Below are 13,608 nucleotides of genomic sequence, written 5' to 3' on the forward strand. Positions count from 1 at the left end.
TTCGGTATTTATAAGCTATATTTTTTACCGATTTTTTAATAGCTCTATCACCTAGTCGGCTAAATTGTACCACATCAAGTTGTATGGAACTTTACCAAAGGATTTTGAAAATTTTTTTTAGTAAATCATATTTTGAAGTTTTATTNAATATTCTCTTTCGCACATTAAATCAGACGGAGAGCGTTAAAGGAGCGGATAATAAAAGTGGGATAACCGCGGAGATATTGCCGCCGCAGCCGAAATTTCTGCAAATAAGGAACGCCTGTTGGCTAATGACCCTCAACTCCTTCCATTGTAAAGCAAGGAGATGTGAATGTAAGTACCGACAGTCGAAAGCATATCAGCCATTTTTGTTGCGAAATCACATACCTATATCTCAACAACTTAAGAAAATGCCACCGTGTTTAGTTAAACTACTTTTGCTATCTTCGCTCTTATACAAGGTGGGTATTCACAAACATTACTATGAGGTCTCACAGTGCGCGTGGACGCACAGGGTGACACACGAACCAATCGCAAAGCACTATTCAACGCTGTGCGTTCGATTTGCTGCTTCACTTAAGCAAGCATCGTTTGTGAATACGGGCGTAAGACTCTGTACCTAACAGGGGCAGATAGTAAAAGTAGTAGATATTGCCGCCGCAGCCGAAATTCCTGCAAATAAGGAATGCCTGTTGCCTAATGACCCTCAACTCCTTCCTTCCATTGTAAAGCCGGATATCCACCACTAAGGAGATATGAATGTAGGTACCGACAGTCGAAAGCATATCAGCCATTTTTGTTGCAAAAGCACATGTACCTCAATTCGTACATAAGATGCCACCGTATGTAACTGAAACTACTTTCATGCTGTCTTCGCTCTTATACAGGGTGAAACGGAATCGTTGGCATACTTTTATAATAAGACTCTGTAACAGGAGCAGATAGTCAAAGTAGTAGAAACTCCTGTANTGTATCAGTGTACCTACCATGAGTTTACGTTAGGTGTGCTCGCTAGCGAAATCTCTATGAAGATTTTGTTTCTTGAAAGTAGCCGCTAGGGGCGCTGCACAATATGTCATACAATTAAATGTCATTTTTTTACGCAGTCGCTAGCGAGCACACCTAACGTAAACTCATGGTAGGCACACAGCCCCCCTAGACAAAACGCACTTTTTGATCGAATCGAAAATCGAATCCGTCAAAATTCCATACAAAAAAGGGGCTTTTCGACCACTTTTCGACTGGTTTGCGATTATAATTTGCACTTTGTCTAGACCCACAGGTTTAAAACTGCATCAACAGTTTTTGTTCAATCTAGCAATCATATTTCGGTAGGGGCCATCGAAACCTAAACTGTAAGGTGGGCCAATAGATGTGTCCAGAAGTGTAGATTGAAGTATAGGGCTTATAGTTACTATAGTTAGTATCATACCTAGGGATTCGCGCTAATTTTGATAAAAGGTTGAATATTAGGGGCAAATTAATACCTATGATACGAGCATACCGGTCCGGGCATTCACTTGAAGTCATGGACGTTCATAGTATACATACCTACGCGTAATGTGTAACTTTACAGCACGTATGTAGTGCACTTAACTTTTAACAATAGCTTAATGGGATATTCAATCCACTCGAAACACCTTGCTTGGTAAAAAAGAGACGCAAAATAAACAATTAAGAAACTGCGACCGCTTGCCTCGTCTTCGTCTTCGAAGCATCATCTAACTTCACCTTGCAAGTGTTTTCTTACATCTTCAGTCAACTGAAAAACCAAAAATTTGAATAAATAAAAGCTCAAGGAGAAAGGAAGAAAGTTATCGTAACCGTATCAACTCAAGGCGATCAGTATTCTTTGTATGAAACTCATACTGCAACGCATACTTATCCGCACCACAACTGTCCACAACGTAAACGCCTTGCCTCGCTGTTGACAGAGCGCGAAAGGCGATACGGTGTTGATCCTTTTCCGAGTTGATAAGTCTGCTATGACCTTTACTCGTAGAAGACTGCTAGTACTCGTTCCTCTTTAATCTTACACTATTCTTCTTTCTCCTATAGACACTGGTGGTCCAACACGTGGACGTGTGCATGTTCTCCAACGGCAAGTTCAAGAATGTGGTGGCGGTGGTCAAGTGTGGGGGAACCCCCGTGCTGCCTGGCCAGACCCTCACCGATACTTACACACTCACGCCGCATAGAGGTAAGACGCTTCTAGATTAATATAATATTAATAATAAATAGGTACTTATATAAATTAAAAAAACATGTACGCCTATCATTAGAGTTATAACAACTGAGGTCATACCCTGCTATTATTCAATGAGCGTCTAATATGGTTCCCAGAAGTTTCATCCAAGAAGACGCGCCCCACCATTCTTCCGCTAATGTTTGAATGTTTATATCGGTACAAGCTAAATATCCATGAGTGCATAGTGCACATGCACACTACAATAATGACGCTCGGATTACTCGGATCAAACTCCCCGCATCCCGCACTTCCCTCGACCAAAAATTGGTGGGGCGCATCTTCGTGGATGAAACGATCTATAGCGTGGTATGTCACTGTAAGCTAAGCAGACACTGAGAGCAAAACTAAAGTTACACTTTCCAATTTTAACTTAGTCTATCACTTATCCAAGTGTACATATCACTATAAAGAAGGTGCCAAAACAATAACTCTAACCTTCTAAACATAAGACGTTGACGTATCAAAGATTGTTAGGAAATCTAGGTTTTTTAACAAAATCTCAAAAATAAATTTGTTCCCAGGAGTGACTAAAAACTGGATTGCCTTAGAAGACTCCTACTCAAAATCTGGCGCTAGTCTAGCTTCCACTGTTGTCTGCAACAACAGTCCCGAAGACCGCAACGTGTTCGCGATCTACGTGTCTTACTACGTCAAAGTCAAACTGACACTCAGTGCTATGGGCGGCGAAGTGTCTCTCAAACTGCCCTTCACGCTTACCCACTCCTGCATCAACGAAGCGCCTACAGACAGCGTCATCGAAGAGTCAACCCCAAAGATGATTTTAGAAGGTAAAGAAAACAGCGAAGAAGAAGACAGCAAAGGAGAAACAGAAAAAGACAAGCAAAACAACAACGGCGACAAAGAAACAGCATTCGGTGACGATGCAGAAGTCAAATCTCCCGAAGACCATAGATGCGTGGCTGATGTTCTTGTCAATATAGAAAACAAGATGGAAAGGCCAAAAAAATTTGAAGGCACCGAAGTGCGAGCCGCCAAGCCCAGTGAAGCCGAATTGGACCTTATCGTGAAGTATCAAGGTTCAGATACGTGATCCGACGAGGAAGGGAACGTGGGAGATGGCGGCCAAAAGACTGATGAACCAAAGACGCCAGTTGTAGAGATAGGTAAAACTGTGGTCCAAAGCCCCAAGATTGGTTTTGCTGAGAATTTAAAGATAGCTGTTTGTTGTATAGACAGAAGACGACAGTCGTAGTTTTGTATGAAATGTAAGTAGATATTTTAAATATTTAACAGTTTTGTAATAAGCACAACGTAGGTAGAATGCGTTTAATAGATTTTTATCACTATTCTCACAAAGCAATTCCAGTATAATTTATATTCCAAATGCCTTCCAAAGCCTTTCGTACAGGCCCTAATAATAAATAAATCCAACTACAAAATTCAGATATTTTTGATAATATTACTGGAATTCAAATAACCTAAATAAACAGTAGCTGCAATAAAAATTTTAGATCACATACTTACCACTCCATTTTTTTTAATGTTTGATCAAACCACGCTAGATACAGTTAGCTTCTATATGAATTATGTGAGTTAGTAAACGAAGTCGAAGTCAGTAATAGTTGCAAGAAATTTTCAAACAAACTAGAATAACATTACTGTAAAAATATTTTTTCTTTCGTTTGTGATTTTTAGGTCTTACTAGAATCATACTGGATATTGTTTTCATACTAAACAAAAAGATTCTCCGAGAGAAAAACACAAGTGGCTCTCGGCGCATAATGAGAAAGCTTCAGTTTGTTTGAGGTTCAGGTTTGAAAAAGATTTTTCAGTTATTTTCTGCAATGCTAATGTTATTATTCATTCAAAATACTAACTTATTATTGTGAAATGAAATTAAATGATCTTTATTTTAAGGATGCTAAAATTTTCAGTCTTAATTTTTTTAAATTGGAATATTTTTGCCGTAATGAAATAATATGATAAATATTACTTCGCCGACAACCTGGCTACAAAATCAGTGGTTACTACGAGTATGTCACTGGTTCAAATCTCGAAAGAGTCAAAATTCGTAAAGTATTAAACATTAACAGCAATTATTATTTTATGTAAGTGAATGATAAGTTAATAACACATTAGACAAAAAATATTTTATATTATTACAGTTAAAATTAGCAATCGTGATATGAATTGACGGTTCAATTTATGTAAAGAAGTATAAATTTGGTAAATTATCTAGCGTTTTTATCAATATCTTTGTACATAAATATAATTATGTAATTTAGTCAATACAAAATTGTCTGAAGAACGAATTGCGACTAGTCAAGTAGTGTAAGTGATTGCCACACGACGTGTAAAATTACTTTTGCATTTACTAAGCAATTGTATTTGATGATACAATTAGGGGTTTCGCAGTTGACACCAACAACTCTTAAATGAAACATGACCTTACCCCTGAAACTCCAACTACTTATCAATTGGAATTGGATGCTACGATAGCCGAACAGTGAAGAGGTCGGACTGGCCGACTCGAGATCCGAGGAACGCGGGTTTGAATCCCACCGCTCGATTTTTGTGGTGAACCCACTCGTAACACAAGCATATTTAGCTTACCACAAGGGGTTAACGGGACTTAAATGTAAAAAACCTAATTACCTGTAATAGTACGAGTAAACTTTTAGTTATTGTACTTCATCAAATGGTATATTAAAAGGAAGCAAGAAAACGACCTTACCTTTACGGAGTCGATGGGCAATCATATTTTGATAACTTATGAAAAGTGGGGTCTTATTTAGTAATGGTGTCAACTGCTAAATTCCAAAGTAAACGTTTGAACAATTTGTAAGTAAGATTTTGTGCGATGATGTACTTTAGAGATTCTATGTATCATACATGCGATTGATACAGACCTACATTTAAAATGACGCTAACTAAATCAATATGACTGACATTCTAAGGAAAGCAAGACATTTTTTATGTAGCAAAATATAAAATAATCGACACGTACGGGGAACTTATCTTTTGTCATAACAGGGATACATGACTTGTGCGAGCAACACGAGAGAATGAACGCCTCAAATACACGCGTACTTATTCGCTATTTATTGTACGTGAAATATACCGCATGTGAAAGCTTATATGTATATCAAAACGAAGCTTTATCAAACAGAACGCGTTCTTAGCAGCAGTCAAAGTGTTAAAACGCTGCGTTTTAACGTCGTGCTATAAACACTAACTCAGTCAGTGGAGGTATAAGTCTGAAGCACATTTAATTGAAGTCTTGCTGACGTTTGACGTCCCAAAAACACCCTCCCGTGCCGCTCCCATACCTCAAGCATTGACCACGACTGGCTTAATAGACGCTAGCTGTGTAATTTTGGCTTCATCATCATCATTTCAGCCATAGGACGTCCACTGCTGAACATAGGCCTCCCCCAATGCTTTCCATGCATTACCATCGATTGGTAGCCTGCGTCCAGCGCTTCCCTGCTACCTCTATGATGTCATCGGTCACTTCACTTCAATTTTAGTTTGGTCTTTAAAAAAACTGCGTATCTAAAGAAGCCCTTAATGACGAATCTCTAAGGTGCACCTCTCGCTTGTGTCTTAAATACGGCCTTTGCCAAATAAAGCCTGAATGGATATTACGCTTATTAAAATCTAAAGTGTTAGGTTCGTAGGTAGACAAGTTTGTACTAGCATGTGCAATTATCGTAATGTTTTATAACGTAGTTTTGTTTCACCGTAAATGTATTAGATTTTAATATAATGTAAGGAAGTAATTCGTTCCCCATGATGGATTGTCTTGTTACTTTTTAATCCAATAGCACTTCTGGTTTATATCAAACAGGTTCAGTATATTATAAGTTATTAATATGATACGTAATAGGTACATTTTATTGTCAATCGAAATTCACTGGATTTCAATTAATATAATATTGTCTATTTCTTAAAAATACTACAACGTTTTCAGTGTCTGTATATAATGTAAATAAAGCTCAAAATTGTTTATGGATTGATTTATCTTGATTGTATATTTTTCCCCCTTTCCGAAACTATCCCGACTTTTGAATTTGGTCCTAAGAACTATGAATATTAATATCATTCCAGAAAATAGTAAGTATTTATGTAAACATTCTTTTGTTGAGACTTAGATTTATCTAATCTATAGGTATTTTGTTTCAGACTCAATTGGGTTCAGATTTCAAGATTTGGCCTTTAGGAATAATCCCGTATTTATTTATTTTCAATCCTAGACTAGGTAAGACTCATACATATTAAAACAGTTTTTCTATTAGGTCAACAAAAGCAATGTTCAGTCATTGAATTTCGTTATTCTATTGAGCCTTTGTAAAGCTTCTTGAGTGTAGCTTTCGTTCAGCTGCCATAGGCTGAAATGATAATAACAATATTTTACTTTAGTATTAACAATTAACAAACAATTCGCCCCGTAAAAGTACAAATATAGGTAAGTAATTACATTCACACTTGTACCCCTACCACAGAATAAGTACTTATACTTCGTCTACCTTATACAACACAAAATCTAAAGTACTACTAACTGGTAAGTAACATGAAAGTCTGTCTGAGACAACAACTAACTGCAGGATCTCAAGATGAGCTAACTATGGCAAGTATAGTGCAGGCTTAAAGCAAGTGCTGCTTGCAACAAATTGGAAAGTGCAGATTAGCGTCACTGATCTTCAAAAGTTAAAATAGCTGCATGTAGGGTCACCAAGCGTTGGGATTTTATCATTTACTAGCGGCCGCCCGCGACTTCGTACGCGTGGATCTCGTTTTACCCCCCCTTCATCTATCTTACGCGGTTCAGATTTTTTCATACAATTTTTTTTCCCGCTAACTCCCATTCCCGTGGGAATTTTGCAATATCCTGTTGTAACTAAGCTTTAAGTTTACTAAGGTACCTGCATGCCAAATTTCAAGCGTCTATCTTACGCGGTTTAGATTTTTTCATACAAAAGTTTTTTCCCGCTAACTCCCGTTCCCGTGGGAGTTTTACAATATCCTGTTGTAACTAAGCTTTAAGTTTACTAAGGTACCTGCATGCCAAATTTCAAGGGTCTATCTTACGCGGTTTAGATTTGTTCATACAAATGTTTTTTCCCAGTAACTCCCGTTCCCGTGGGAATTTTGCAATATCCTGTTGTGACTAAGCTTTAAGTTTACTAAGGTACCTGCATGCCAAATTTCAAGAGTCTATCTTAAGCGGTTTAGATTTTTGATACAAAAGGATTTTCCCGCTAATTCCCGTTCCCGTGGGAATTCCTAAGTATCCTATAACCTGCCCAGGAGTATGAAGAATAATTGTACCAAGTTTCGTTAAAATCCGTCGAGTAGTTTTTGTTTCTATAAAATATAGAGAAGCTAAGTAATAAGGAACATACAGACAGACAGACAGACAGACAGACAAAAATTTTACTGATTGCATTTTTGGCATCAGTATCGATCACTAATCACCCGCTGATAGTTATTTTGAAAATATATTTCATGTACAGAATTGACCTCTCTACAGATTTATTATAAGTATAGATAGATTTCTAATACTCGCATTGCCGTTTTTTTCTAAGTCCAATAAAAAAACAATGAAGCTAAAGGTAATCGAATCTTCTATATTTTATTATTGCGATTGGAAAATTGGAACGATAAGGTAAAGCTTCGTGTGGCGATAAATTTTATCTAAATATATAAAAGGAGAAACTGACTGACTGACTGACAGATCAACGCACAGCCTAAACGGCTAAACGTAGGCACTTGAAATTTGGAAGGGACGTAGCTTAGGTACCGTAGAGGTGCACTAAGAAAGGAATTTCCGAAATTCCCACGGGAACGGGAATTAGCGGGAAAAACGGGATTCACGCGTACGAAGTCGCGGGCGGCCGCTAGTTATATCTATATGGGATATTTATGCGGGTAAAGTATGAATTTATTGGCTGCTCATGTTATCAAATATTACTGAATATTGGAGAAGTTTGTTATGAGACTGCTTATTCGTCTGGCTTTAGTTAAATTCTTAATTATTATTAAGTTAGTATCTACTTAGGTTATATTGAAAGTTAATTATCATAATTTAGGCATGCAAAGTCTCACGTTAATTCTAATTAAAACACAACACTAACTATGTAGACTAAACAATTGAAATTTCTAAAGTAAGTAAGTATTTCGCAGTAAAAAATCCAAAAAAGTTACAAGAAAAATAAATGATTAGAATACAATAAAATGTAAAAGCAATCCGCTAAAAAGTTTATTTTATCAACAATCCAGTGTGGTGGGAAATCGATTCTTAAATAAAATAATTAAAAAAATATAATAGTCAAACATTACTTCATGAACGTGTAACTCATAAATATAAAGCTACGAGTGTTACAAGAAAATGCTAATAATAAAACTAAAACTATAAAAAAGAAATCACAATAGAATATAGGTAGAGACTATAATTTTCACTGCTACTTACGAGCAAAAGAAAAATTAAGATCTTCCTCGTTCATTGAAGCTCCGGCAGCCAGGTATATCGGCATAATTATAAACAGCGGTATTGTGCACGCATTGTGTTGCTAATGAGCGATAGCCCCTGACTTCACGCTGTACCCTTTCATGGAGGCAGTGGTGGGTTGAATGTATGTAGTAGGCTGTGGAATGTTTCTTTTCTTATAGGAAAAATGGGTACGTTTTGACATGGAGAGATGAGGATGTCTGGTCAACACCTAACTTGGTAAAAAAATAGGTTTAGATTACCTAAATGAAATGCTTCAGGTATATTTTTATTGTGAAGACAAAATCTTTTTATATTGTCAACCATGTCAGGTGGAACCGAAAGAAATAGAAAATAGAAGATAGAAGAAAACGACGCATATTGAGGATGTAAAGCAATGGACTTTAGGCTGACTATGATAATGAAGACAAAACCAATCACAATCTCAAAAGTACTCAAAACTATTCTTGAGTGTAGATTTATGTTTGTTAATACAGATCCATTTAGGTAAGAATCATCTTTCAAAATACAATTGACGTAGGTAGATTGCCTGTAGGGTTGATCGCTTCAAGGTATAATGTTACAAGTGTACCTACATACTAATTAGTAATTATTGTTATGTTTACCTTCATACCAGATTCTATTGACAAATATTTGCTTTAGAGTCTGCTCAGATTCCAATATCCCTTCAGGCTAATTTAGGTATTTCTGAATTGTTTACGATTAAAAACAGTAGATTACACACCTATTTTGGGGATATGGCGCGCACCGATTCGTACTAAAGGCAATTTTAAGAAATCCGCGAATGGAAACACGGATCAAAGTCAAAGTTTCTATTTTTGGAATCAAACTTTTGAAATGATATACGAGTATTCATTTATGGAGCGTGGGTTTTACTTTGGATACAAAGAACATATTTTCATCTATACAAAAAACTCACATTATATCTATAATTATGTATAGGTAACCACCTTTATAACGAATGTTCTGTAAACATTTTATACATATAAGTTCCCTAAAGGAAAATTCTAGATGAATAATGAAATTATGTTTATTTTGTGGAAAATGCACAAAAAACAATTAAAGAGCATAGGTTTAAAACCTTTGCTTAAAATTATTCAACCTAAAGTTAAATTACCCATGCAAAACTAGATACAATATGCTGAATCGTAGTACAGTCCGTGCATATTCCCGCCATCGAAACTTTCTGTATTATATTCGCCATCAAACTTCACAGTAAGTTATCATCCAAATCCTTAAAATCTCGGTCGCAGTGCGGATTACCGACTCCAGCGCGGGGTCTGAATGGGGGCAATCAGAACTCCGCGATTGAGGACGCACATCTACAGCCACAGCCAATTCCTATACTAAAACTCCATCTTGCGGCTTAAGGAATAGATGCCAATGGCAATCACAACAGACGTATTGAAAGAAGTTTGCTGTATTCCGCTTACTGAAGTTCACAACATTATATAATTAGGCAAGATACTCGTAGTTACCATGTGCATCACTCGTAGCACCTGCAAATCTCGTAGCAAATCGTAGCACTGACTGCTTCTTGTGAAGTGAGACAGTTGGTTATAACCTCATTGAGTAGTCTTATTTAATGTTGTGCTTTTAAAGATTTGAATGGGGGCAATCAGAACTCCGCGATTGAGGCCGCACATCTACAGCCACAGCCAATTCCTATACTAAAGCTCCATCTTGCGGCTTAAGGAATAGATGCCAATGGCAATCACAGTAGACGTATTGAAAGAACTTCGACGCTGTATTATACTGTTTATTAAAGTTCACAACATTAAATAATTAGGTAAGGTAGTTGGCATGTTAATTACGTTCGTAGCACCTATAAGTGTCGTAGCAAATCGTAGCGCTGACTGCTGCTTGAAATAGTCGGTATATTATTAATTTCATCGAGATTTTAAGGATTTGAATGAGGGCAATCAACTCTGCGATTGAGTAATTTAATTAGGTTAGATAGTTGGCACCTATATGGATCACATTTGTAGCACCTGCAAGTGCCGTAGCAAATCGTAGCACTGACTGCTGCTTGCATAAAGACCTAGCATTACATTCGTAATCCATTTCGATTTATTGAATGTATCTGCCGTTTTGTACGTGACATGAGGACAAAGCAATGAATAAATGAAGCCGAAAAATAATATTACGCTAAAATAGTAAGACACAGGTCTTAACGCGACGTTTTATAATGAGTTACATTATGTACTCACGGCTTGACGTTTCCGCTGCAATGCTGCAGCCGTGGACACAAGCAGACTGGCGATTCGCGGCGTCGTCCGTTCGGGCGGGCTTGAAATTTTTCAACTACCCTCATATTTTCATTTGTACACTACCACTAGTGATGTTACCACGACACACAACACTCACAGTATCCGTATTCATACTTGACGGCAAAATTCGCGGTTTGCATTTATTAATAAGAAAAATACCCTGTCTTATAGCCACGTTAAAGTTAACTTTAAAGATTTAACATTTGATGGACGAAATTTCGGTAAGTTACTACTTATATAAAATAAATCCATAAAATCCTTGTCGCATCGCGAATTACCGACTCTTAGCAGCAATGCTTGAATGGGGCAATCAGAACTCGGCGATTGAGTCTGCGCTTATAGAGATGCAGCTGTAAGCTCAATGAAAAAATCCCTCAGACATATTCGAGATTACTGAAGATAAAACTTGTATTTAATGGCTTAAGGCTATACGGGATTAATGACACTTCTGTCAGATATTTTAAAAGTTGAAACAGGGGGAGTTGCAGGAGGAATCTGCGGTGAATCCAGAACACTCTTTTGTTCAGTCGAGTTCCAGTGGGTGTAAAGATAAGCCAGACTGTGAAGAACCAAAGAAAAGACAAAGAAAGAAGCCAGAAAGTTATGGTTGTGCAAATTTCATTTATTCATTTCAAACTTATTTGCAAATTAAACTGGGTTCAAAAGATGAACCTAACACCATATGGCATTCTCGTCTAGTTAACCTATCAATAAACGTAAGATTTTCAATGCTTACTTACGTTTATCACATCATATTTTCGTAGCACGCGTCGTAGTCATACTACGGAGGCTACGGCAACTGCTACGAAGAATATGCCCAGTGAGATAGCGCCTTTATCGTACATACTACTATCGTCAAAGTCACCTCATAAACAACTGCATACGACACCAATATTGAGCTTGACGTGTCGTAAAAGTAAAAGAAAAAACTATGTAGGTACAGACGACGGCACATCATACTTAACAAAACATTTTAAGTTCATAGAAACAAAGGCGATTTTGCGACAAAGATGCAACCTGATGTGCAGTTGTCTGTTCATATTTTATTCCCACTTTTTTGTCCCACTTCAACGCCCTCTATCACGACAGTTTAATCTGCAGATGCCATTGCACGACGCTATCTGCACCGTTGTCGGCCGCAGCCGCCGCAGACCGCAGTTCGATTTCCGTTCAATCTCGCGGCGACGCCGCGTCGCGTCGCGTCGGCTAATTGGCCTGTAATGAATGAGCAACGATTATAGTTTAATAGAAGGTTACAAATTAACACGTTGAAATGTTAGATTAGCTTACTTTGTTGTTACTTTAAAATCAAACCTGGTACCTATTATACTCGTACATATAAACTGTATTTGTATGTCTGTTACCTTTTCGCAACAGAACTTATCAACATTGATTCGGTGGTTTACCGACTCATCAAAATTGGAGCTCTGTGTGCCTACCATGAGTTTACGTTAGGTGTTCTCGCTAGCGACTGCGTAAAAAAATGACATTTAAATGTATGACATATTGTGCAGCGCCCCTAGCGGCTACTTTCAAGAAATAAAATCTTCATAGAATTTTTTGACGTATTCGCTAGCGAGCTCACCTAACGTAAACTCATGGTAGGCACACTGGTATAGAGCTGGACTTTGGCAACTTTCCGTCGCTTAATTGAAGGGATGAAAGTTTGTTTAGCGAATCGATCATTTCTTAAGCTAGCGATATGAAAACTCATCATTACGCTTTTGGTAATAAATAGTTTTCAAACAAAACAAACAAGACTTTCTGTGTAAGAGAAAATCTAAGCTAGGAAAGTCGCGGGCGATAGTTATAGTCTACACTTACGCTAGCAAAGCCATGGTTGCAATAGTGAAATTTTTTTGAAATAAAATATTATTTTCCTCATATCTTTTTATTGAATCAAGCAATGAAGTTGAGTTATTCAATCCACTCTTCTTATGCACTACAGTTTTTGATGTCTTTACATTTGGCAGCACAGTAGCTCTTGTCGAGAAGTATTTTTCTGGTTTCAATTGAACTACAACGTCTACAACTAACTAATAGACAACCTCTGAACAAACATTCACTGGTTTATGAATATGATAGTCAAAAGAGCAAACAAAAGCGCTCCAAACTAAATTATGTCACTTTATTTATATTCTAATCTGTAGTAAACAGTTTGAATGTGATGTTTGAATCACATATAAACTATTCAGTCAGCGAAACTCCAACATTAAACGTACGGCGAGGGTTGATCCTGAATGGCTTATTAACACCTAAATTCAGGAATAGACGCTATAATTCTACTACCCACATAATTCAGGACGTCACATATCCCGTTTACCTACAACATCAGCGGGATGTCTGCCGATCGTTTTTAGTGGGTATTTACTAGAGGATAAGGTCGGTTGTGCGTTGTAGATGTGTGTATATGTGGTAATACTCGTAATTCGCCATCTTAGGAACGAGCCTTATTCCATTAGAGGCTAACGCGGCGATCACGGGCCGGTCACGGAGCGTGATGTCACGCGGAAACTCACCTGGCTTTCATACCTTAATACTGAATGAACGGGAATTTCCTGGAACGTAATTTATATTATAATACATTTCTGTGCGATCGGCGAGCTACTTTTCTAATGTGGACCGAATGGTTGGGT

At 37.4% G+C, this 13,608-nt stretch overlaps 1 protein-coding gene across 1 annotated transcript in view; it reads left to right on the plus strand.

The window, feature by feature from the left end:
• Dscam4 (Down syndrome cell adhesion molecule 4) overlaps positions 1–13,608 on the plus strand; it is a 244,667-nt gene that overhangs the window by 140,806 nt on the left and 90,253 nt on the right.

This window comes from Ostrinia furnacalis, unplaced genomic scaffold (genome assembly GCF_004193835.3).
Source record: "Ostrinia furnacalis isolate ACB-3 unplaced genomic scaffold, ASM419383v2 OfSCF1110, whole genome shotgun sequence".
Classification (NCBI taxonomy): domain Eukaryota; kingdom Metazoa; phylum Arthropoda; class Insecta; order Lepidoptera; family Crambidae; genus Ostrinia; species Ostrinia furnacalis.